Below are 26064 nucleotides of genomic sequence, written 5' to 3'. Positions count from 1 at the left end.
AAAAGAGGACATTTGGGACATTGAAGAGAGCTCGCTTTTTGACTTGATCTTTGCATCCAGAGATGCTGTCGGTCTGTGCAATTTTCCTATGGCGCAGGGACTTTAACTTTTGAATGGATGCAACGTCCTGAAGAGAGAGAGAGAGAGAGTGAAAAAGACCGAGAGGTTTTAGTTTTGGAACTATTAAATTTTATGCTGATGTCTTCGCTTCTATGTTTGGGTAAAATGCCTCTTCATTTTCTTTTAAGCTGTCATGCTAATAAATGAATGTTATTGAAATTTAACTTTTTGTGTCAGGATTTATTACATAACTGAATTATTTCGATTTTAATAAAACGTAGAAGTCGTGCCAGGATATTAAATCTCTAAATAAAAATTAAATAAATGAAGAATTAAGCAGTTAACTTTTACTAGCAGATCAAATAAAATAAATGAATAGTGGGGTGTTTCTAAAAATTTCCTGTTACAGAAACCATGGTATTAGAAATAAAACTGCATTTGTAAATAATGTACAAACTAGGCACTCCGCTATAGCACTGCGACTCCTCTTTTGGATCAATACTGAATCCACGGAGCAGATTAAATGAGTGAATGAATGCTTCCTGGGTAAGGTGATGTTTTTATGAAGAATTTTTGGAGCAGCGCTGCGCCACACTTTATCTCAATCCAGCACGTTCTTTTCTTCCCATGTAGTCTCCCTTTGTCACTTTTTTGAAGTCTTTCTCTTCCCTCTTTTTCCCCACTTTTGTTTTTTTCTCTCTTGTGTTCCGGGTCAAAGTCTGAAAATGAAAAATCAGTGCTGGTGCCCAAAAATGAGTGCCGGTGAGCCCCACCTGCAACTACCAGCTAAAATCAATCACTGCACCATCATGACTTCAATTGAGATTCTATGTAAATGTATGTTCGCGTAGCTCGATGAAAACAATTTACATTGTTTGGGAACCATAGCCAAAGAGAGGCCTTTTAAGGCATGGGCAAAGTGGGCAACTGCTCAGTGTCCACACCTTTAAAGAGGCCCCCTGGGAAGGTTGCCCCCTGCCTCCGTACATCTCACCAATATTTCTTTATCCAACAATTTGCCTTCTCCACTGTCATCTTGATGATCTTTGGTGTCCTAGGAAAGCCATATTTTAGTTGTTTGATGTGATCCCTTCCTGAACGTTTAATGTACATATTAATGCTTCTAAGTATTGTGTGGGCTTCAATAAGCATAATAAGGGTATACAATTCAATTTAGTTCCAAACAAGGGAGTACCAAAATGTGTCAATCTTGGGATACCAAAACTCCTTAAGATGACACTCTGTAAAAGAAATCTACTTCAGAATGTTATAGTGTGAATTCAATGGGTATAGAATCTGAAATGTACGATCTGAAAGGCATCCCACAGAATGTACCCCCTTTATATAAGTGTTGCTCATAATTGAAGTTTAGGAAGTCCCCTAGCATGATCCACATAGAAAGATGGATGCTCCCAAGCATGAATAATATAGAAAGGTTTCCACTTCATCTTTGACTTTAACTTCATTTGCAAGAATCCAGTGTATCATTGCTTTGCCATGAAAGGATAGTTGAGTAATTTCACTGTAAATGTATGCAAGTGGAAGCCCCTGTTCTGGATGTAATATTATCTATTGTAACTTACCACAGTTCCTTTGCAGTTAGGCCCTGGCATAGCAGAGGGCTTGTGGTGGATAAAGTCTCTAGCTCCCTGTCTTCTTTAATCTCTTCAGACAGCTTGCTGAACAAAACAAGGTGAGCTAATTATGGAGCAGCAAATGAAACAAGGACTGTGTAAAACTGAAATTGAGCCAGTGAATTTCCCAAATTTTCTGAATTTCGCATTACAGAAATTTGCTAAATATCTTCAAAACTTTGCGCTATGCAATCTTATGTAAAGTTTACCTGTGGGTGATTGGTCTGGGAAGAATATATTTTGCCAAGAGACATTTTCTGATTAAGCTAGTCTCCTTTTTATGCAAAGTATGCTCTCATATGAAAAAAGTCATACAACATACAAGGCGAAACGTTAGCCAATTTTTCTAAACAGCAGCTTAGATTGATAACAGTGAATGAACTTCTTGAAGTTGTTCTATTGCTCCTCCCTTCTCCTGGTATCACACACACTAGTGCCACCCTCCCTCCTGTCATCATAGACGCAGCGATGCAGCAGAGTGAGGGAGTGGCTCCACATCGGTTTAAGGTCCACAGTCTGTGGCTTCATCAATCTTCGTTTCATCACTTATTGTTCCCGTTGCTAACTGAGTTCCATCTTGGACTTTGTACTTACTGGACCAGGCGCTGGTGTTTGGATGCTACAATAGTTGGGATCAGTGCTATCCAGTTTGCCACCAGACAGGACAGGATACGCTAAAACAAACTGATGCATGCCTTCAAATCTATTGATGGGGCACTGCCCCTACCCCTTGGCTGCCATTGGCTGTGTTCAGCCACCCTAAAACTTACTACCCACCCAGGAGAGATTCCAAGGAGGGCATCACATCATACAGAATTATGTACTAATACTGGACCTAGAGGTTGAGATTAGATTCCTGTGGATGCAGCAAGCTAAACTAGCAAGGCAAAAGAGAATCAATCCTCTTGCATCATTGCATCGTCTAGTCCTGGGGAGCCAAGAATAGGTATGAGGATCACTTTTCAACCCCTCTCGGTTGGTGCACTTGCAGTTGAAAACTGAAAGCTGAAGCAGAAGCAGAAGAAACTGGTTTGCAAGTTCCTGGACAGAGTTCAAATGATATAATTCTAGGGGTCATGCAGTGGTGATCGGTAAGCAGGAAAGGAGATGAGTCAGAGGTTGTATGATTAGATTAAGTTATTTCATTACATTATTTTTGCAAAACCAATATGCCCTTGTAAAAATAAAAAACATTTACCTAATGATCTGTTGATGCACTCAAAGTTGTTTGTCAGTGAACTGATTCCCTTCCTGCACAGCTCCGCCCAGGTGGCTGCTGCCCCTGGTCCTTGCTGGTCTGAGTTCGAGGCCCTCCTCCACCAGTAAGCATCCGCCTGCTCCTTATCCCTGGGGGTCCAGTGGAGAGATTATCTGCTCTTCCCTTTGTCTAACGGCTTTCTGCCTCTTTTTCCCTTCTTTTTGTTTTTCTTTGCTTTTTTCACTTTTTTTCACTTTTACTTCTCTTTTGCCTCTTTCCACTTTTTACACCTTTTTCCCTCCATGTCCCTGCTGTTGCTCGTACCCCGCGGCCTTTCACCGCTTCCTGCTTTCCCAACTTCCATCTGTCCAGCCCTCCTCCCCACACTACTTATAGTGGCAGGTGCCCATCCACACCTGGGCTGCGACCAGCATGACAGATCCTAGTTCTCGGACCATCCACCACTACAACGCCATCACTCTGTATAACCTCAAGACCGTTGCCACACCGGCTGCTGCCAGGCATTTTTGAATGACACCCAGGGCCCTTTTTCCTCCTGGAACTGCAGCTGCAGTTTCACCTGCCACCGCACACCAGCCCCACCCACCACACAACTGACAAATGCCAGACCGGGCCGCCTCAATTGCATCCTGCTCAACACATGTTCACCACCCCCATAGAAACACACCGTAGAAATCTGGGACCTGCTTGACGTCATTAACCCTGACATCACCTTCCTCATGGAAACCGGGTTGACCTCTACCTCTGCCCCTGACATCACCACCACCATCATTCACAATGACTGCATCAATAAACGGGGGTAAGGCATCGTCATCATACACGTAAGCACCTTCCGCTTCGCCACCCACGCGGAAAACACTCAACCACCATGGAGCACCTCCACATCCAGATCCAGACCAACACCACCCTCTGTAGCACTCTCATCTACAGAACCCCTGAATCCCACCCATCCTTCAGCAATTCCATTATTAACTTCATCACACCCCACACTCTTACCTCCGCAGACTACATCCTCTTTGGTGACCTCAAAATTTCACTTGGACAACTCCAATGACAAAAACACCCTGCCCTTGCTGGAGAACCTCACCACCGTTGGACTCAAACAACTGGTCACTTCCCAACCCACTCAGTCGGACACAAGCTTGACCTCCATCTTTTCCGCCAGCGACAATATCCACTTCAGCCACACCACCGAGCTCATGTGGAATGACCACCACTGCGTCTACTTATCCTTAACCAAACCCATAGCACACCACCATGCCCACTGTTACCCTTGCAGAAGTTGGAACAAGGTCACCAAAGAACAGCTCACAAGTTCCCACAGCAAAGCACTTGTACCAACATGCACGGACGCTAATACCTCAGCACACAACTACCACTGATGGATCTCCAACTGTGCCGACACTCTGGCTTCCCTGAAGAAAGCACCAGGCAAACAACACTCCAAGTAAGCCAGCTGGTTCTCTCCCTCCCTTCATGAGTCCAGACATACCTGTAGACGGCTCGAGAAGAGATGGAGAACAGCTAGACTTCGGAAGACCACTCAGCCTTCAAGGCTGCTGTCACCGCATACCACCACCTTCTTAGAACAACAAAGAAAGTGACCCTACAAGAAAGGATCAATGCCAATGCACTCAATAGCAAATACATTTTTGCCGTGGTGAAAGAATTCAGCAGACCAAGCACAGAGACAGCAGACATTCCACCCTCCCAAGACCTCTTCAACAACCTCAGCACCTTCTTCCATCACAAGATTAAGGAGATATATGTCAGCATCGACAGCCACAATACTCAAGACCCTCCCGCCCCACCTGCAAACATTGCATCCAAGGACAGGGACCCCAACAAACCCTACTCAGCTGGACTTCCCTCACTGCTGACAACACCCTCAAAGTCATGAAGAACATTCACTCTGGAGTGCCATCAGACCCCAGCCCGCACCACATCTTCAACGGAGCCTGCACCACCATTGCACCCAAACTCTGCCGTACCATCAACTGCTTCATCAACTCCGCCACCTTCCTAGAAGACTGGAAATATGCAGAGATCAACCCTTGCTGAGGAAACCCTCTGCTAACCTGATGGACCTCAAGAACGTCAGACCCATCTCTCTACTCCCCTTCCCAGCTAAGGCCATTGAGAAGGCCATCACTGCTGAACTCTCTGAGACGCTTCGTGCTGAGAGGCGGTGTGTTGGGGGCTTGACGCTTTTACTACCTGTCCCAGGTGCCATCTGCTGATACCTGCACCTGCTGCAGCCTCCCTTTCCGCTCAGCACAGCTGAAATACATCTCGCGCCTCCCGCTTCGCGGGAGATGCTTCGTGCTGAGAGGCGGTGTGTTGGGGGCTTGACACTTTTACTACCTGTCCCGGGAGCCATCTGCTGATACCTGCGCCTGCTGCAACCCTCCCTTTCCACCCAGCACAGCTGAAATACATCTCGCACCTCCCGCTTCGCGGGAGACGCTTCGTGCTGAGAGGCGGTGTGTTGGGGGCTTGACGCTTTTACTACCTGTCCCAGGAGCCATCTGCTGATACCTGCGCCTGCTGCAGCCCTCCCTTTCAGCCCAGCACAGCTGAAATACATCTCGTGCTTCGCGGGTGATGCTTTGTGCTGAGAGGCGGTGTGTTGGGGGCTTGACGCTTTTACTACCTGTCCCAGGAGCCATCTGCTGATACCTGCATCTGCTGCAGCCCTCCCTTTCCACCCAGCACAGCTGAAATACATCTCGCGCCTCTCGCTTCGTGGGAGATGCTTCGTGCTGAGAGGCGGTGTGTTGGGGGCTTGACGCATTTACTACCTGTCCCAGGAGCCATCTGGTGATACCTACGCCTGCTGCAGCCCTCCCTTTCCACCCAGCACCGCTGAAATAAATCTCACGCCTCCCTTTTTGCGGGAGACGCTTCGTGCTGAGAGGCGGTGTGTTGGGGGCTTGACGCATTAACTACCTATCCCAGGAACCATCTGCTGATACCTGCACCTGCTGCAGGCCTCCCTTTCCGCCCAGTGTATTGAAAAAGGACGCAATATCCCCTCCGCGGGACGCGCATGGGCGTGTGCCGGGCTAAGCCCGGGCAAAGGGCGGGCCGTCTGTGGCCGTCGGAGGCCGAAGGAGGTCGGGCCTGGCCCCCCCTCTTGATCTTCTGACTTATTATTTTCAAGGTATTGTGCTGTTATCTTCGTACAATCTAGTGATTTATTGCTTAACTTATGGGGAAGAGGAAAACCACAGAGGAACTGAGTGTTGGTCCAAATAATATTGGGACACGTGGAAAAAAGGCTAAAAAAACTGAAATCAAACCCCCTTACGAGACCGATACCCCATGCAGGGAGAAATTGTGTGATGGACCGTATAGACAATTTGGTCGAAGATTGTGAGATACTTTTGTCTGAAAACCCCCCATTAAGTGGGAATAGCCATTGGGGTCGTGGCAATTTGCAGGACAATGGCGAGAAGGGGTCCAGGAGGACTGTATCGGTAATTCCTGAAATGTTTTTGATTAAACCTAATGCGGGCAGTAGAGTTAACTCTGTAGCCACTGAAGGGGATAATATTAGTAATTCTTTGTTCGCACAGCAAACCCAGAGCTCCTCCACGTTGATTCCCCCTAATCCGACATCACCTGTTTTGCTTTGCAAGAATAGATTTGAAGTTTTGGCGCAAATTGATAATTGTGATATTAGCTATGTCTCAGAAGTTCCCCTGGTAGATACCTCCCGAGGCGATTCTCAGCTGCATGCTATAGCTGGTATTGCCCCACTACTAGATGTAGCTATCAACCCACTATCACTGATGGTCAATCAGCTGTATAAACTGATTTAGGGTATGCAACTTAAAATAGACCATCTTGTTGATTTGGTAGGCCGAGGAAGGGACAGTTCGACTAAGGTTCCATGTTCGTTTTGTGTAGCTACTTTGAAAAGTAATGAAGCATGTAGAATTTTGAAAGCTGTAACCCCAAGTAGCAGTGAGCCTCCGCCTATTAAGCGTAGTGCCCCTGTCCCCACAGGTATTTCATATAGTGAGGTGACTAGAACAGGGAGGGGTGCAACCCCGGCACACCATGAATTTGACAAGGGTCCCAGGAAACTACCTGTAACTGTGGGGAGAAACCATCAAGGGAAAAATGGTGGAGGTGGCTCTATCACTAGGGAAGTGCCATTACGCACCAGAGTCTACTTAGCCCTCCAGCGATTGAAAAAGATAAGTTGAGACGGGGTGCTATCAACTTAAATTCTAACTCAATTAATACACCTAAGGTCTACCTGGTAAATGTTCCCAAACTGAGTCTTGGAAAGAACCTGGAATCTAACGAATCCTTAACAAATATAGCAATCCATTGGATACGCTGTGTCCGGGGGTGTAGATTTGTAATTAGGGATGATATTATCAGAACTAGATGACTCTCTTCTTCAGGGGAAATAGTAGATTGTATCGAGCTAACATTTAAGAATGCTAAGTTGGCAGATAACCTAACCCAGTTGGAGTTTAGGAGTTGTTCTCCCGATAATTCAAGAATACAAATGAAATCTTCACCTATCCATAACTGGCCAATGGACAGCGTGAACTGATCGCGAGGGAACATGGAACGAATTTCAAATTTGGATTGTAATGATTGAACACTAAGTGACCAAGCTCAATCAGGGGGTATAGATAGTTTGGCTATAGACAAGTTACGCCAGTTCGAAAAACCTACCCCGGGTTCTACTGCACCATTAACATCTTTGAATGCACTTGTAGAATTGACTAATCCCATAGTAACCAGGGAAATTGGATTGAATCTAAATGCAAGCCTTCCTCCAGAGTCCCGTAAATCTTGTTCGATTTTATCTTGGAATGTGGCCGGCTTGAAATCTAAAATAGACTCTCCAGAATGGGCCTCGTTCATCAACCAATATGAAATATGCCCATTCCAAGAAACCTGGTTGCTAGAAGCGTTGCACTTTCCAGGGTACCTGAATTATAGCGTCCATGCTGAGAAGGGAGGTAGAGGACGCCCGTTAGGTGGTCTAACGATTTGGATTAGTCAGGATCTTGATGGTATCATTAAACCTATTTCGTCTAACCACAGGGATGTCCAGATACTAATTCTCAAGTTTAGAAATTCAAAACCAGTCCACATTTATAACTTGTATGCACGGAGCACGGGGGGAGAAGAAATCAGAAGTTATAGCCAGTCTGGATGAACATATTGAACGATATTCTCAGCACTCATATATTGTCCTTTTTTCAATACGACATTTGAGCCCCTGCTAGGTAGTGACTGGAACATCATGGATGAGGAAGACAGAGAGTGGGGTGTTCCGAAACTTGAGTTAGAACCTGTTAAAAGGTGGACTAAACTCTCAATGCAGTTAAATTCACTTTGTCTTAACAAAGGGATGAGAGGGGTAAATGGTAGGACCCCACATGATAAGCTAGGCGCCAGCACTGTCGATAGTAGAAAGGGCCGAGAGCGATCATAACCTGTTAACTATGACCCTGAATTACAGGGATGTATCTATAGATACTAGGGACGTGGGTAAAACCTCTACTGGTGATATAGCTATTTTGAACGACATGCAACATGTTCGCTGGGTTAAAGTAACAGAGTGCCAAGAGCACCTAGATTTTATATCAAACAAGCTATCTCAAGCCTCATGTGATTTGGGAAAGCAAGTTAGCGTAGGGACTTCAGCACTAGCTCTCAAAAGAAGTACAGAGATCCAGGAGTCGTTTTTTGTTGATTTAAGAAGTGTGTTTGTTAAGCCATCTATACAAAGTGGCAATCATGCATACCACCCTCCACGCTGGTACACTGGGGAGTGTCGACAAGCCCGATTTGATCTAGGTAGAGCTATAAAAAGTAAGTCAAGCAGTGATGTACGCCTTGCCAGGGTGACATATAAGAAAGTAGTCTCTAAAGCGAAGCATGTATGGGATGAGCAGAGGTGGCAAGATCTAAAAGAAGCAGGTGCCTAAAAGGACCCCAGAAAATTCTGGAGTACCCTCAAATGGGGCAGTGAGGGTAATCCCGATAAACCGGAAAATTGGGTGGCCTACTTTAAACCACAGTATGCCAAGGGTGTTGAACCGAGTAAAATCAAGGAGGTTCTGCATCTATTATTTGTGGAAGACGCATTCAATCTGGGCGAAGTTCTTATTGCCCTAAATCTGGTTGTCGCCGGAAGAGCACCTGGCATAGACGGAGTTCCTGCTGACACATTTCTGCACGATAAAGACTCATGGGCCAGGTACATATTGCTGCTAGCTAACACAAAAGCCAAAGGAGCCCCTATACCAAAATCATGGAACGGGGCTGAAATTATACCGGTATTTAAAAAGGGGGATAGGTCGCTACCGGGTAATTATCGTCCAATTAGCCTGATGGATACTATGCAGAAAGTTTGCGGTAGGCTAATTTGAAATAGGGTTTCGGCATGGGAATTGGACCAGAATATTCTATCCCATCTCCAGGCAGGATTTAGAGCCTCTGTTAGCACAGTTGACCAAGTGCTGCATTTTGCTATGCTGTACTGGAAGACTGTGCAAATAGGAGGGGGTAGTCTGTATGCAGCCTTCATCGATCTTCAGGCCGCATTCAACCTTGTTCCTCGCCCTACATTGTGGCGTGTCCTAAAAGATATGGGAATGCCGACCCCTCTCTTAACTCTAATTATTAGGCTCCATGAGCAAAATTTTGCCCAGATTAGGTGAGGGCGCCCAGGAAATGTTACCAATCAGTTCCCTGTGGAAAGAGGGGTCAGGCAAGGCTGCGTCCTTGCGCCAACCTTATTTTCAATGTATATTAATGATGTGGCTAAAATGTTGAAAGAATCAAACATTGATGCTCCCATCTTGGAGGGAGCAAAAGTACCCATTTTAATATTTGCCGACCATTGTCTGATTATTGCAAAAACCCCGAGTGGCCTGCAAAAGGCTTTAGGAATTTTTGAGCACTTCTGCACGACTCAAGGGTTGGAAGTGAATGTTTTAAAGTCAAAATTATATCTTTTAATGAATCGAAATCTTTTCGGGGTACCGTAACTATGAATACATTGTCACTTGAGAAGGTCCAAGCTTTTAACTATTTTGGTGTTTTTATCCAACACGACCTTTCCTGGAAGCAACAGACAGAGCTGGCCGTTCTTAAACGAAGACAACTTGCTGGAGCATTAAGTCTGGATCATTCTAGGTCTCTCACCAAGCCAATAGCCCCGGATTTATCAGTGTATAAAGGTAAAGTGGTCAGCTCCACACTATATGGTGGAGAGATCTGGGGATTTGAGAATTTAAGGAATTTTTCAACTTCTGAAAACCGATTCCTAAGAAATCTTATTAAACTACCTCAGAGCACTCCAATAAATCCTTTATTTTATGACTTCGGGTTGAGTCCAATTGCACTAACCGCTTTCTTGCGCCCAGTATTATACTGGAGGCGGTTATGGACAACACCTGAATTGGGAGTATTTACTAGCGGACTCATGGACGTAATCAAGTGTGACAGTTTTCATAAGATTAAGTGGCTACGTGGGATTGCAGAGGTATTACTAAACCTAGGATTCAGGGAATTGTGTGAGGATCCCATAAACGCTAGGTTTCCTTCAAAAAAGTCTTTAAAAACTTGTATTGGGAGGCAGTTGTCTCTAATGTTTACAGGAACACTGCTCCACTTTCATTGACTGGTACTTTTTTGGCTTTTAAGGACAGGGCCAGCTTTGAAGATTTTTGGGATGCTATTACAAAACCCGTAGACCGAAAGCTTTATTTCCAACTTAGATTCGGAAGTCTACAGGTTAGAGACTTTAGCAATTGTTAGTCTAGTGGGGGTAAGGTTGCTTGTCCAGGCTGCTTAGCCCCTAGAGAAACCGTTGAACATCTGCTGTTTGTTTGCCCTGTGTATGCTGCACCACGCACTGTTTGGCTAACCCCTATGTGCAAGCTATTGGGCACTAGGAGCGGGATGGTGGCTGCTAGAATAATCCGTACCAGTACTCAGCAACCTGTGCCCATAGCAGTGGCAAAGTTTTTAAGAAGTAAATTGGTGCTGGAGCAACCTTCCCTACAGACCGAAAGTTAAACTTCTGGTCTTAATGTATGTATTTCCGAATCTTTGAACCACTTTGTATATGTATTAATTGATCTCTCTTATCTGGTTGTAATTTTAATCTTATTTCTTTTTTTAATCTTCAATGAACTGTATTTTTGCCATATGCTTCTATGACAATCGTGGAATAAAGCTTGTTTGACTTGACTTGAACTCTCTGAGTTATTCGAAGAAAACTACACCCTGGACCTCTCCCAATCCAGCTTCTGAAGCAACAACAGTACCAAGACCGCAATGCTCGAAGCCATCCTCCTCAACCAACGCCAAACTGCAGCGCTCATCCTCCTGGATGCTCGGCTGCCTTCGATACCATCTCACCGCACCCTATGCACAAGACTCCATGACCCCGACCCCCATGACAAAGGCCTGGAATGGATCCGCTCCTTCCTCACCAGCCAAACATAGAGAGTCAGATTACCACCGTTCTACTCTGAAACCACAGGGATCAGCTGTCGAGTGCCTCGCGGCACCTCCTTGAGCCCCAGTCTCTTCAACATCTTACGGCAACGACACCCAGCTTATTCTCTCCCTTAACAACGAACCCAGAGTCGGCAAAAACAAGTTGCAAGATGGGATGAAGGCAGCCTTCCACCTCGATGAAGACAGCTGCCTGAAGCTGCCTGGAGCTCTCCTCAGAGACGCCTGAAGTCCTCATCACGGGCTTCACCCCCTCCACCTGGGATGACTCCTGATGGACTGCAACACTTGGAACTCCCCACACCCACAGGACACGCACAAATCCTCTGCTCATTTTGGATTACTTGCTCAAAATGAGCCACCAAATCAACGCTGTCTCATCATCCTGTTTCCTAATGCTATGCTTGCCCTTAAAGATCGTCAAGTGGATCCCAATTGAGTCCAGACACATGTTCACCCACATCCTCATGAGCAACAGAATCGACTACGGCAACAGACTCAATGTGGCATCACCCAGAAACTCCTCAAGAAACTGAAGAACATTCTGAACGACTCCGCCAGATGCTTCCTCAACACCACCTGCAACAGCCACATCACCAGCCAACTGAGAGACCTCCACTGACTCCCAGTCAACAACAGAATCATCTCCAAGCTCCTCACACATGCCTACAAAGCCCTACATGCCACTGGACCAGCGTACCTTAACAACCACCTTGCATTCCACACACACACCTCTGCTCCACCCTCTGGCCCTGGTTACTGTCCCACACATCTTCAAGACCACAGCCAGAGGATGATCCTTCTCCTACCTCACGGCAAAGACCTGCAACACCCCACCTCTCCACCCCAGGCAATCACAGTCACTGCCTCAATTCAGGAAGGTCCTCAAGACCTGGTTCAACAACGGAACCACAGCGTCCTCGACGTACCAGCAGTACCCCCCAGTGCCTTGAGACCCTTACAGGTGAGTAGTCACACTTTACAAGCCACCTGATTGATCGAATGATCATTGACTGATGGATTTAAGTGAAAAACATCCACATCAAATATTGCAAAAAAACATCGTAGCAGTAAAAAAAATGTAACAAGTCTTTTAAACATAATAGGGCCCCCAGCAAAATCCCAGGAGTATATAGGAAAATCCACAAATTCCATGGTACACTCATCTGTATCTTCATTAGCAATTTTTATTAAAGACTTTGTAACATCATTTTAGAGGTAGAAGGACTTCAAGAGACCAACATGTTAAATTGTCCCAGGGGGAGTAAGAAAAGCAGGTTAGTTGTGTAAGGAGTGTAGATGGGAAGGTCACCAAAATAATGTTTTACTTGCATCTTGTTGAGATTCCTGACTGCCTGAAGGCAGGGCTGGTTCTTCCTATTCTCAAAAAACTGATGGCTGACCCAGAAGATATGAATAATTTTCAACCAATCACAGACACCCCTACTCTGGCAAAATTCCTTGAGAAATGTGGTCATGAACAACTGTGTAACTACATTGAGGAATTCCAACTTCTTGATCAATTCTAATCGGGCTTCCGTCATGGCCACAGCACCGAAACAGCCATCACTTATATAGTTGACGACGCTTTCACAATGCTTGACTGGAACAAATCTTGCCTAGTAATCCTACTCGACCTCTCATCTGCTTTTGACACTGTCAAACATGACAATCTACTTAGCCTTCAAGAATGTAGGATGGGGCTCTCAGGCATTGTACTAAAATGGTTTGCCTCTTTTCTCAACAACAGAACACCGAGAGTCAAATCCAATAAAACTCTATCAAATTTCAGTCCCTGCAATCTGGGGGTGCCCCAAGGGTCCTTACTCCACCCCCCCACTTTTTGACCGATTCATTGAACCACTTACTGTAATCCTCAAATCATCTAACATCCGATATCACATGTATGCGGATGACACCCATTTGTACATGAAAATCTCTTCCCCTGAAGATATCAAGATACTCAACGGAACCCTGCACAAAACCTAAAATTGGTTAAACTCCTAACACCTAATACTAAACACCCTCAAAATGGAATTCCTACTTATCTTACGACCAAGCAAACCCCCCATTGTCGAGAAATGTTTGAAAAACCTGTTCGCTCACAATTGCACACTTCACATCATAGACTCGATGAAATTGCTGGGAAAAGTGCTGGATAAGAACTCATACATGCAGGAGCACATCTACCAAAGGAGCACATTTTCAACTGAGAATCCTAAGGAAACTTAAACCCTACCTTCCCCGGGATGACTACAAATCTGCGCTGCAAGCGTTAGACATCTCATGGCTGGAATACAGCAGTGCTACACTCGACGGGTTACGGATATACAGATTAGCCCCCTCAGAGCATCTCTGAATGCGGTGGCTAGGCTCATCACTGGCTCTAAGAAAACCAACCACATTTCTTAGGACCTGAAATATCTTAACTGGCTTATATTTGAGGAAAGAATTCAAATAAAACTTGCATGTATGATTCATAAAGCATTGCATTTCAACACTTCTCTGTACCTGCCAAATAAGCTCGAATTGTTGGGTGGTGCCAGTTCCTCAAGGAGCACCAATACCTTGCTGCTCAACCCAAAGAAATTAAAAAAAAATGAAAACCTACAATCGTACATTCTCAGGTATTGAACCGATAATCTGGAACTCCCTTCCTGTGGAAACTGGATTAATTCCTTCAGCACTTTCCTTCAAAAGGGAAGTGAAAGCTTTACTGATGAGCACTGTGCTAATCTAGAAGCTTTAGTCTTTTTGTCTCGTATCATGTACCGCTGATTAATCTACTTGGCAATTGTACAGCCCCAATACCTGCCTTTATTATGTCATTTTGTACTTGGTGTTATTTCTATATATCATTGCTTTCCCCCCACAATTATCTACCAATGTGTTCTGCAACTCATATGTAAAGCGCTCTGATACCCACTAGGATCATGTATGCGCTATATAAAACTTTTAAAATAAATAAATAAATCTGGTAAGAGAATTCATTTTGAGAGTACAAAAAAGAACTAGTGGCTTAAGAAATCCAACCAGTTCCTAAACACAAGATGAAGGTTATTATTAAAGCTCCATGTTGGGTTGAGCTTGGATCAAGTTTGTCAAACCGTGACACAGAAAAAACAGGATTTAAGATTAGATCAATAGTAATAGGGAACACAGTTAATTTTAGAGTTTTAATAGGGATCGAGAGAGGGGAATACTATAGTTCTTTCTTGGAATCAGCAAATCAATGAGTGTGTTAGCATGAGGAAAATTGAGCTTTGCTAAATGTTCCAAGATCAAGTGGATTAGGACATAACCCTTACCGCTGTATGTCTTACTATCCTACAATGTACACAGCTTCAATAAAGTACAAAAATCAGTAATTAATGAAGGAATGGTGCAACAAAATCATATAATTAGCTTTCAGAAAATGTGGCTTCATGAAGGTGATTTTGTTTTAAAAGGCTTCATCCAATTTAAATCCTGTGCAAAATTTAGGGATGGCATCAGGTGAGTTGTGAAACACGATTTCGTCTATGTAAAAAATGCTACATAAATCCCAACCAAATGTAGCTGGCTATTAGCTCAAAATATGTAATCATATCATAATGCAGGAAATATAAATGTACTTCTTTTGACAAATGTTTATATCAGTATCCAAGATAAAACCTATATTGAAACTCAATTGCGGAAATTTGAACAGGATCTTGATAATATAACAAATTTGTATGTTAGGATATTATCACCTCTTCTTCAACCCAAGAAATGAGAACATAAAAAAGGAAGAATTGCTGATGTAAAATTCAGTTCAAGCAAAAATTATTCAAAAGGAGCTACTGTAAATTTTGTTATCATTTGGTATGGCTTATCTAAACGGGCAGTTCTCTGTTGATATCCAGCAGTTCTAACTATTTGTCATTGAGGACAGAGATGCGAAATCGACTACAGATTGGTACAAATTTGTTTTTTCAATTTGAGCTCTACATTTAATTTTCACTTATGGATGTTACTAATCATGGACTATTAGGTGTTATGTTGAGTTTGGTGGCTGTTAAAGACATTCTAAAATGCAGTTCCCTCTGCATCTTTTTTTTTTTTGGAAAACCTTTATTGTGTAATTCCGGCAAACAGTTACGGGCCTACAACCACCTGGCCGGCCTCGGCTATGACATAGAGCACATTAGCAAATTTACGGTAACTCAATAGCACACCGATAGAAATAGCAAGCATGACAAGTTACACTATAACCAGTGCGGTCACTGAGTATCAGGAGGAATTAAGGTTCATTTTTAAAATGTATAGAATATAAAGGATCAATAGCCGCACAGTCTAGCAGGGAGTACCGAGTGGGCAATGCATACGACAAAGCAGTTGGACAGCGAGCAATTTCAGGATATCGGTGCAGAGGCTATCATTAGGCAGCATAAACCATGCAAACAACACACCAGCCATCGCCCATCTCGGCACGGAAGACAACCCTGATACCTCCCACAGGACCGCAAGATGCGGAGAACCCCCAGGGGCATCCAACAAACCCAGCATATCGACCCAAAGGAAATAAGAAAGAAAAAGACAAAGAAAAGAAGACACAAGAGAGAGAAAGGAAGAAAAAAGGCCCGTAGTAACTAAGGGAAAACAAAACAAGAACCCCAACCCCCCACCCTGCACCCCTGCAGAGGCTACGGCCTACCCCCCCCTAGCAGCGTGCCTGTCGCCCTCAAAACGAAAACCCGAAATGTAGAAAGAAAGACGTAGGCAAGATAGGGCCATAGAACAAAGAATAGAGAAACCCAAGATCCCACCTCACCAACCCCCCACCCTGCACGTCGTAGAGGCTACGGCCCACCCCCCAAATAACGTGCCCGCCACCCCAAAAATGTCCCAATGAAAGGGAAGAAACGGGGGAAAGTCATTAATACCAAATCCCCACCCTCGCCCCACTCACACCCAGTAGCCCAGGTCCGAGCACAAATAGACCCACAAGTCAACAAACAGTAAAGAAAATAGTCCTCAGCTCAATAGCAATCCGGGTATCCATCCTGCAAACCAATGAAGAAAAGTTCACCCCTGGCCCATCTTGACCCTGCCGTCAATACGCGGCCACTGATAGTTAGCAACGCAGTACAACCTCAGACAGGCAGAGTAGCCGGGCAAACAAATCAGAACCAACTTTTGGGGAAACTCCGACAGCAGGGGGCCGAGAAGCCAGCAATTCCAGATACGCAGGCGCAGCAGGAAGGTACCGGGCCAATCTCCCAAATCGCGACACAGTACAAGCGGCTTGAATTGGATGGGCAAAGGAACAGTGTCAAGAAGGCAAACCAGCTGCTTGCCAGCGTCAGGCCCCATTGTCGCATGCACGCAGTCAGTCGATTTCAACTCGTCCCCAACACAAGGCAGGTCCCCCCGCTGAGCCATCTGTAGGTATACGACAGTTACATCCAGCGCCAGTGGGGAGTCACTAGCAACAGCACTCTTCCTCGGACCGTCGAAGCCCTCATCAGTCGGTGGAGCAAGAATGGCGTCCAGCTTCCGCCCGAGTTTCACGGCCTCCCCTACCCAGGCAAGGTGAAGGGAGCCCAGGGCAGCAATAAGGTCCCGAACCGTGGGTTCCATCTCACATGGCCGGCACAAACTCTCTTGCAATCAGTATAGTGTCTGCCACAGCCTGCACCAGCAGTTTACACAGGTGCACCTGGTCACGGAGCTAGTATCAGAAGCAACAAACGGGTAGCCACCACACTGAGCTATCACTAGCGATCCGCCATTTCGCAGTGGCAGCAAGCAGGTCACTCTGTCCGTGGGCGCCTGATAGGAAGCGCATGCAGTGGTCGCGCTGCGCTGTCTGAGGGCACATAACCATGGACAGTCCCGCCAGCCGCGTATCAGATTTCCGATCTCCATGTCACTGGGGTCCGCAAAAGAAACACAGGTCTACCCCAAGTCCACAAGTGTTTGTAGCGGTACACCCGATCCAAAATGGCGACCCTCCGCCCGTCCAGCCGGCCCAAACAAGCAGCCCAAGAACAAAGGAACAGTCTTACTGGCCGATGACTCGAAATCTCCAAATGCGGCCGTATCCTTGGCAGCGCTAGTCAAGCACAGCCGCCTGAGCAGTTCAGATGCTGCCTCCCGCGATTCCGAGCGACGGGTGTCCCGGCCTGCAGAGCCGCGTCATCGAGTGAACTCAGCCACCGGCATCAACCCCCGGCCCCTCGGACAGCGGACGGGCTCAGTCTCGGACCGGGCGGAGAGGAGCAGGAAGGAGGGTTGCCGGACCCATCCAGACTCCGGAGTTGCAGCAAACCAATCCTCAAGTCTTCCGACGCCGTAGCAGGTCGGCCCCGAGCTTGTGCAAGCGGGGGAAGGCAGGATAGTGAAAGGATCAATGCCATGGCGAGCGGAGCTCACAAACTAGGCGGCCATCTCACTTCGCGCTCGGCCACGCCCCCCTCCCCTCTGCATCTTACAATCTGTTTGGATGAAAACTACACACCACAACATGCGCAATTCCAATGTTTTCAAAAGTATTAACCTACAAGAACTTGATGGCAATCTGGCTAATTGATAAAAGAAAATCATTGTGGAGGTGGTAAATTGACTGAAAGTGGCCCGGGGGAAAAGAAGTAAAGAGGCAGAACCAATTAAAAAGAGTGCATGCAATTAATATGCTTGGTCTGAGACTGTTTGCTAAAGTACTTAAAGGTACTAAGAACGTTAAGCAAAAAAGTTTTTAAAAAATCAGCAGATGCTCAATTATTTATTTACTATAAATTTCAGTACTAATTAAGAAACAAATTGAGTAGCAGAATAATTATTGAGATCCAATGTTAATAATAATTTCTTCAAACTGTATCAGAGATTTTTGGCAGGTTGTTTGTAATGGAATTGGTAAGACTTTTCAAACTGTGATGAGTGTTGTAACAGAGAAGACTAAGTTAGACTATCCAGGAGAGATTTATGGGAAGGCGCAATCCAATGGTTTTGAACTAGAATAAACTTGTGACATAAAAATTGTTTAATTTCTATATAGTTGATAAAAAAATATTTGCTTCACTCAATTTATCTAAGGCTGCAGGCACCAATAATATATCCACAATTGTTATAGAAGTGAATATTGATTGATGGGCAATTCTTTTAACCAGGTATTTTGTTTTATTACTACAAATAGCCATTTCACTCAAATTTGGAAAAAAGCAGCAATCAAGTCCTCAAACAAAAAAGAAGATCCCACTGCTCCCAAATACTATATATTATTATGTTTAGTTGATGTATGCAGGAAAATGCCTTTTTTGCATGATCACACTGACTTTTATTGGACTAATGCTGCTGTTTTTTTTATTCTTATGCATTGAGACTCTGCTAACCAGGCCCCAGTGCATGTGCTGCGACTCCTAAAACATGTCAAAATTGGATATGCTCCTAATTGGCATATTTAAGTTACCTGTAAGTCTCTAGCATTTGGTTCAACGTGTACTCTGGGCCTGTAAGTTAAATGTCACTAGTGGAATCCAGCACCCATTGTGCCACACGCTACAGTGATAGTGCAAATTTTGACTGCAAGCCTACCACTGTAGCCTGTCTGACCAGTTTTAAATCTGTAAATTCAGCCTGTCAAAATATTCCCTTTTGACAGACCTAAACTCTCCTTTTATATATTAATAAGTCACCTCCAAAGAGACCTTATTACCCTATGTCAGGATGCATGGTATTTGAAAGTAGAATATTAAAAAAGTTAACATTATGCATGTTTTTACAGTAAAAAGGCCTCAAAACCTATTTTCACAGTAGCAGCATGGTGGTTCCATAGAAAAGCTTTGAGATATACTATTAAATCCAATAATGTTATTTCTGCAGAGGAAACAGCTATACAGTTAAATCTTGGATTTAATTTTTTTTATTGCAAGTCTAATTTACTGGTAAATTTGGATTTATAATAAATACTTTGGAAAGGATGCTTTTAGAAAGATACGTTTTCCCTGCCTAAAACCTCTACAAGCCCATTTGCATGGGTTTTTAACAGTTGCTTAAGAACTGAATAGCCCCCTTAAGGAGGTGTGAACATACTTCCAGAGCTGAGACAAAGGCCTTTCTGTGTGGGCATCTGTTCTTTGGCAGGATGACTATCTGGGCCATTTGGACCTTTGTCCAAATAGGGACCCTTGCTTTTAGTCAGGATGAGGCGTCAGTGCTGAGGTTTAAGGTCTACTACTTACCATTTTGTTTATGTTCTCTATGCACAAGGGTCTCTGAGTCAGTGCTGAGGCCGACTCCCTGGCTGCCACAGGTGAGGGGAGGCTTTGTGTCCACAAGGAGGTGACGTGTCATGTCCAGGACAGAGTAAGACGGTTGTGTTGGCGTTGAGGTGTCCATTCCGGTGACGATGCAAAGTCGGGAAATTCGTGAAGTCACCCTGGGCGGTTATCGACGCCGCGATAACAGGATGCAGGCACTGGTGATGACTGAGTTGGTGCGAGTGCTGGTGTCGGCATCTGTAGGCATAAAAGGGTTTCAGAGCTGCAGTGCAAGTCGGCTAGTGCGTCGTTCATTTCAGGAGCAGTGCCCAGGGCCTCAGTGCAGGTTGCAGTGTTACAGAGGCATCCCTGACGGCATCAAAGAAAGGGTTTCTTACTTTTCTTAGGTTTCTTCCAGCTCCCAACAGCAGGAAAACCCTCCAGAGGCTCAAAACTGGAATAGGTGTATCCTGGCAGGACAGAACTCTGAGCAATAGATTTCAGGGGAGCTGGGGGTGAAGTGTTTGTGTCCCTGAGACTTCAGAACATGAGGTCAGCACACTCAGGCCTTTGGAGATTCCTCTTCAAGCAGGTTCACTGCAAAGTTTCAGTCTTTGTTCTCTCCTTGGCAGAAACATCAACTGTAGGCCAACCCCACACACCAAAGAGGAAATACTCCAGCTCTTCTCTTTGGAAAAGGTTCCTCTTGAGCCCACAGGTGATCTAAAGTTCTGGGGTTTAAGGTCTACTACTCACCATTTTGTTTATGTTCTCTCTGCACAAGGGTCTCTGAGTCACACACACCAGTACATGTCCTACCTTTCACATACACTGTACCATGACCAAGGGGGTACCTTGGCATTCCATAGGGGTGCCTTACATGTAAATAAAGGGAAGGTTAGGGCCATGGCGACCTGGCAAGTGCACCCACTTGCCAGGTCGACATGGCAGTTTACAATTGCGCACAGACACTGCGGTGGCAGGTCTGAGATACCTTTTCAGAGCTACTCATGCTGCTGACACAATTAGTGCTGCAGACCCACTAGTAGCATTTGATTTACAGGCCCTGGCACACTCAGTACACTTTACTATGGGTTTACCAGTAAACCATATATGCCAATCATGGATAACCAATCATGTACACAATTGACACAGAGATCATATGCACTTTAGCAATGATTTGCTGTGGTAAAGAGCCCAGAGTTCTATAGCCAACAACAACAGGTAAGGAAAAAATAGCAGAAAGAATCAAAAACGTAGTGGATAACTCTGCAAAAAGGGCCAAGTCCAACACCCAGGAACTAAATTAACTTCAAAGAGGCATATTCTATCACATTCAGATGTAGCTAACAACTGGGTATGTCCCCTCCTTTCATCCTCTTGTCAGCCAGGTATCTATCCCAGTTTAGGAGGAGCTGCCCCAAGAATCGACTTTGAATGAAAACAGAGAAGGGGTTGATCATCAACCTGACCACACCTCGGGGTAGGCAAACAGGTTCTGCAGGGGGAGGAAATGTTCTGCCATCTTGATTGTAGGTAGAGAGGCATTGGGGAGTTTGTGTTCTAGGGAAAACAAGATATGCTGAGAACTTGGGTAGGGATACCACTGCCCACAGGCTAGTAAATGTGGCACCTTTGAGTTCCCTCTTCAGAACACTACTGGACCTGTGGAAGACAGAAGAAGACTGCATCTGCTATTGAGCACTGTAAGGAGACCTGAAAGGCTGGACTTGTACCCAAGACAAAGAAGTGGAGTCCTAGGGTCAGCTGGCTGACTTTCTGTTACACTACAGGGGCACAAGTTACTAGAAACCATTTTTTTATGAGGAACCCAGTGAGTCAGTTACAACGTGACCTGCCCTGGACCCTGCTGGAGTGAATCTTGACCCCAAGTGCCGTTCCTGAGGTCCTGGGACCCTTGGCTATGTCAAAGTGTACTTTTCCTAAAATCCTTAAAAATCTGGACTTTGAAACTTTTGGGCTCCAAAGACTTCTGGAGGACCTTGTCAAACCTGCCATGTCAATCTGATGAAGGTGCACTGATGGTGGGCCAAAGATACATATTGCTCTCACTTGGAGCTTCTCCGCAGCAGAAAAAAACATTTTATTGGGATGTTGTGGAGCGGGGTTCTTACCTTGTGGAGCTCTGATGACCTACAGCTTTCAGCCTTACCCCGCCGGACGAATCTGAGCTCCAAAAAAAGTGCAAACCTGGAAATCTTTAACAGGTTTTGAACTTCTCCTATTTTGAGCGTTCCTAGCAAAAGTTCATGGATTCACCGTGACCTTATTCAATGGCTCTCTGGCCTCGTGGAGCCCTTCTCAGCCATTGTCCGCTGCTTTGCCCTTGCAAGGATATTTAATTTTCATTCCATAGACTAAGTCAGGTGGTAAACTGTCCAACTGGGTGGAACCTGGCTTCTTTTTCCCAGCCAATGATCAAGTGTGGTCATATTTAAATCGCACACTTTTTTGGTGCTGTTTTCATTTAATGTGAAAAAATAATATCTCCTGTTTCTCCTATTCTGTTTTGATGTTTTAGTGTAATTTTGTGCATTAAATTATTCTCTATGTTTCTGAATTTAAGTGGAATATTTATTATGGTGTGTTCTAGACTTTTTAAATATTTTGGTACTTCTAAATGCCTTACACATTTTTAGGTTAAATTACTGAAACCTTTACTGGACCTAACAAGGACGGTGACAGTATTACTTGAAGCGGCATTCCATCCACCTCAACTAATAATCCACTTTCTCACAATGTTGTTGCAAATGTATACACAATAACTATCTTATATGATTAAAAGCATTGGATCAAGGATCATAACCTATATCCAGTCTAACTAGGAGGTTTTAAGCAGGCTAAACCACAGTTTTAGTCTTTGGTCAATAGCCCAGAACTATATTAAACATCAGACCAGTTTATTCTGTTGCAATGTTGATTTTAGGGGAGCATTTGGTCTAGTGAGTAGAGAATTATTATGGAGAAAGTTGAGTTTGATGAATATCTCAAAAGGTCTTATATCATTTTTGAGGGCACTGTATTAGTTGTCCTGTGGAAAGATAGAAATAGCTGTGCAGGGTACCTTGTCAGTAAACATGCCGTAAATGATGGTCTCAGAGAATGCTGTTTGTTAACTCCCACACTGTTTGTCCTTTCCCTAGTATATTTACCAAACATCTTTGTGCTTGCATGCAGCAGGGAGCCTCCATCTGGCTGTTTTGTCTCAAAGTGCACCTTGATTCGTGTCTATTCAGGCTCATTACGCTCATCAAAATAACCACAAAAAATGAATGTAAATGTGGGACCATCTCCCCCCTCTTAGAGTCTACCCAGACTTGTGTACTTACATAAAAAAGTACATAAAACGGGGTATAAAACTGGGATAACTCTCAGCATCCAAGATCCCCCACAACAGCTAATCCCAGAACAGTCACAAAGATGTATAGCCCAGATGGCTATAAAAAGATAAAATGGATGTCAAGTCCAGCGTGCTTACATAGAAGAGCATTGTAGGCAAAATCGATGTCAGGCCCAGCAAACGAAATCTGTATAGGATTGGCTGTGCATGCATGATACTCAAAGACTATTTCTTGACTGGTCTCCTCCAGAGCATAACTGATAATTCCTCCAGCAAATGCACAAAGTGTATACTTGCTTGAAAAAAGGCAGGTAAGTTTACACATGGCATTGGATTGTAAGATCGTACTGCTGAACTAGCACTTTATGACTGTCCATTGGAAAAGTGTGAATTACTAGTGTGGGTTACTGTGGGGAATAAGAAAGATATTGGTGTGTGTAATAATTGACTTGATCTTTCTTAAAGTCGCTTCACACCAATCAGATCACAGAGAAAGCATGAGTTGGGCACAATTTTGAGAAATAATACGTTGTGTTCTGTTCTAGTTTTTATCTCTGCTTACTAAGCATGTGCAGGGCAGGGGAGGGCTATTTGAAGCCACTGGCTACACATTGATATTGACTGCTGATAATTTCTATTGGAGCTTTGAACACTAAGTTTTATGATAATTTCTTTCCTGACTGACAGGTAAACTTGGCACATGACATTGCATTGTGCAGTCGCACTGTTGCACAATCAATTTTATTTATCAGAATTGGAGATAAGGACTTATACAATAGAGAAATTGCAGGGATTGGACAAGGTACATTGATTGTTCTAGTTTTACCTTTATTTATTTATTTATTTATTTATTAACAGTTTTCTATAGCGCGAACATGACCCATGGGTATCAGAGCGCTTAACATCATATGGCATGGGTTAAAACATCAATGTACATAACGCAATAAGATCTTACAATCTTAATTAGTATCACTTTAGACCTAGTCTATAAGTAGGTAATATAGGAAAACAATAAAGGGTCAGTATTGATTAAAACATGGGTAAACAATGCTCTGAGGTAGTTTTCCTTTAAGGTTCTATCACTTCCATTTCCACGATAAGTATATAGTCATCACTTCAATGATAAGTCTTAGGTGGCGCTTTGTCGTGCTTATGGGAGGAACTTGCTCATAAGAAGGGTCTTCATTTCCTTCTTAAATGGTACAGTGTTTGTAATTTTTCTGATGTTTGCGGGAAGGGAGTTCCACATTCTAGGAGCCATGCCTGAGAACATCCTCTCATATGTTTTTTTCTTCTTTAAGATAGGTGTTCTCAAGAGCAGATAATTGGCATTCCTGACAGGTCTGTTGCTTCCTGAAATTTCTATTTTGTGAGCGAGATATTTAGGTGTGTTGTGATGAATCGCTTTAAGGGTGATACATGCCATTTTCAGCTGTACTCTGGCTTCATAAGGTAACCAGTTTAGGGCTTTCAGGTGAGGGGAGATATGGTCAAATTTCCTCGAACCTGTAATAAGCCTTGCCGCTGCATTGATGCACGCTTTTAGGATTGCTGTGGAAATTTTCGGTAGACCTGATAGTGTTGTGCATCCATATTCAATCCAAGAAATAACCAGTGATTGCACAGCTAGTTTCAAATCTTTCTCCGTTAAAAAAGATTTCATTATTGTCAAAAGTGGACACAAGCGTTTTTTGCCATAGATTTAATGTGGGTTTTCATATCAAGGTTCTCATCTAGTGTGATTCCGAGTGATTTCGCCGAGTCAACTAGAATAGGGATGCAATTTAATGCTGTGATCATTTTGGACCATTCTTTCACTATGGATTGATTCTTTTGTGGTGTGATAATTAAGAATTCTGTTTTATTTGCATTTAGCTTGAGATGATTGTTAGAATGCCATTTTAGCGTTATTTTGAGGGCCTCATTCATTGTGGTTATGTCTTCCAGGCTAGCAATCTTAATGTAAAGTTGCGTTTCGTCTGCATACATGTGGTAAGATATTATTGATTTCTGCAAAATTTCTGGAAGAGGTTCGATGTATAAGTTAAACAATGATGGAGATAAGGTGGATCCTTGAAGATACTAAGTACCATATCTAAAACAGGTTGTGCCAAATAACCTGTCCATAACACTTGGCATGGGTTTTATTTACGGCGGAGTAAACAAAGTAATTTTGGTAAATTCACATTAATCTTGTGATGTGAAATTACCAAAAAGAATGCAATTTCGCCTGCTTGCATAATTTGGAGTAATTTGGGACATATTTGCCTAACAAATGAGCAAAAGAAAAGAGCATGAGCAGCTGCTGGCTGACGCTGTTCTTTTGCTGTCCATGTTCTGTTGCATTTAGTGCCATTACTTACTGAAAAATGCATCATCAGGTCCAATTGGAACACCAGGATGCATTTTGCCTTATGAAAATAGAGATAATGCAGTTTATGCTTCTCACATAATTCCCTGTAATGTTGCATAATTTTGCTGTAATTTTGCGTAATTAGTTACACCCACCCCTATATATTAGTCTATCACATTTTAACTATCAGATAGGCTTATTCACTGCTAGGTTACTTACAAGACATAAAATTGAAATTAAAGAATTAATCATGGACAATAAAATAAATACACTTTTTATAACTGGAACATGATTATCAAAGGCCTCTTTTCCAAAGATTCTGGGGAGAGGACGCAGAGTCCACGAGGACCCTGGAAACAGAAGCAGAGATTCGAACTGCAACCGCAGTGCGGAGCCGAGGCCAGAAGCCAAAATGAGGTCGGACGGGGGAGAGGAAAAGGCAGGAGGAGAGGAAGGGTAGCGGCACTCGAGTGCAGCTTACTTACCACTGCAGAGAGCGAGCCCGGGTCTCGCGGGGAAACGGCCCAGCTAGGCTGGACGTGTCTTGCGGCGATCTCGAGTGCTCCCATTCAGGTCCCCCCTCCTTGGTAGGGATGAAGGGGCAGGCCACACCGACAACCATTTGTGTGTGTAAAAGGCTGCTTTATTGAAACAGGTGCACATCACAATTTTATTTAAACTGGCACTTTGCCTTACAAAACTAAAACCTCTCT

This window comes from Lissotriton vulgaris, chromosome 3_1 (assembly GCF_964263255.1).
Source record: "Lissotriton vulgaris chromosome 3_1, aLisVul1.2, whole genome shotgun sequence".
Classification (NCBI taxonomy): Eukaryota; Metazoa; Chordata; class Amphibia; order Caudata; family Salamandridae; genus Lissotriton; species Lissotriton vulgaris.
This window is presented reverse-complemented; position numbering follows the sequence as displayed.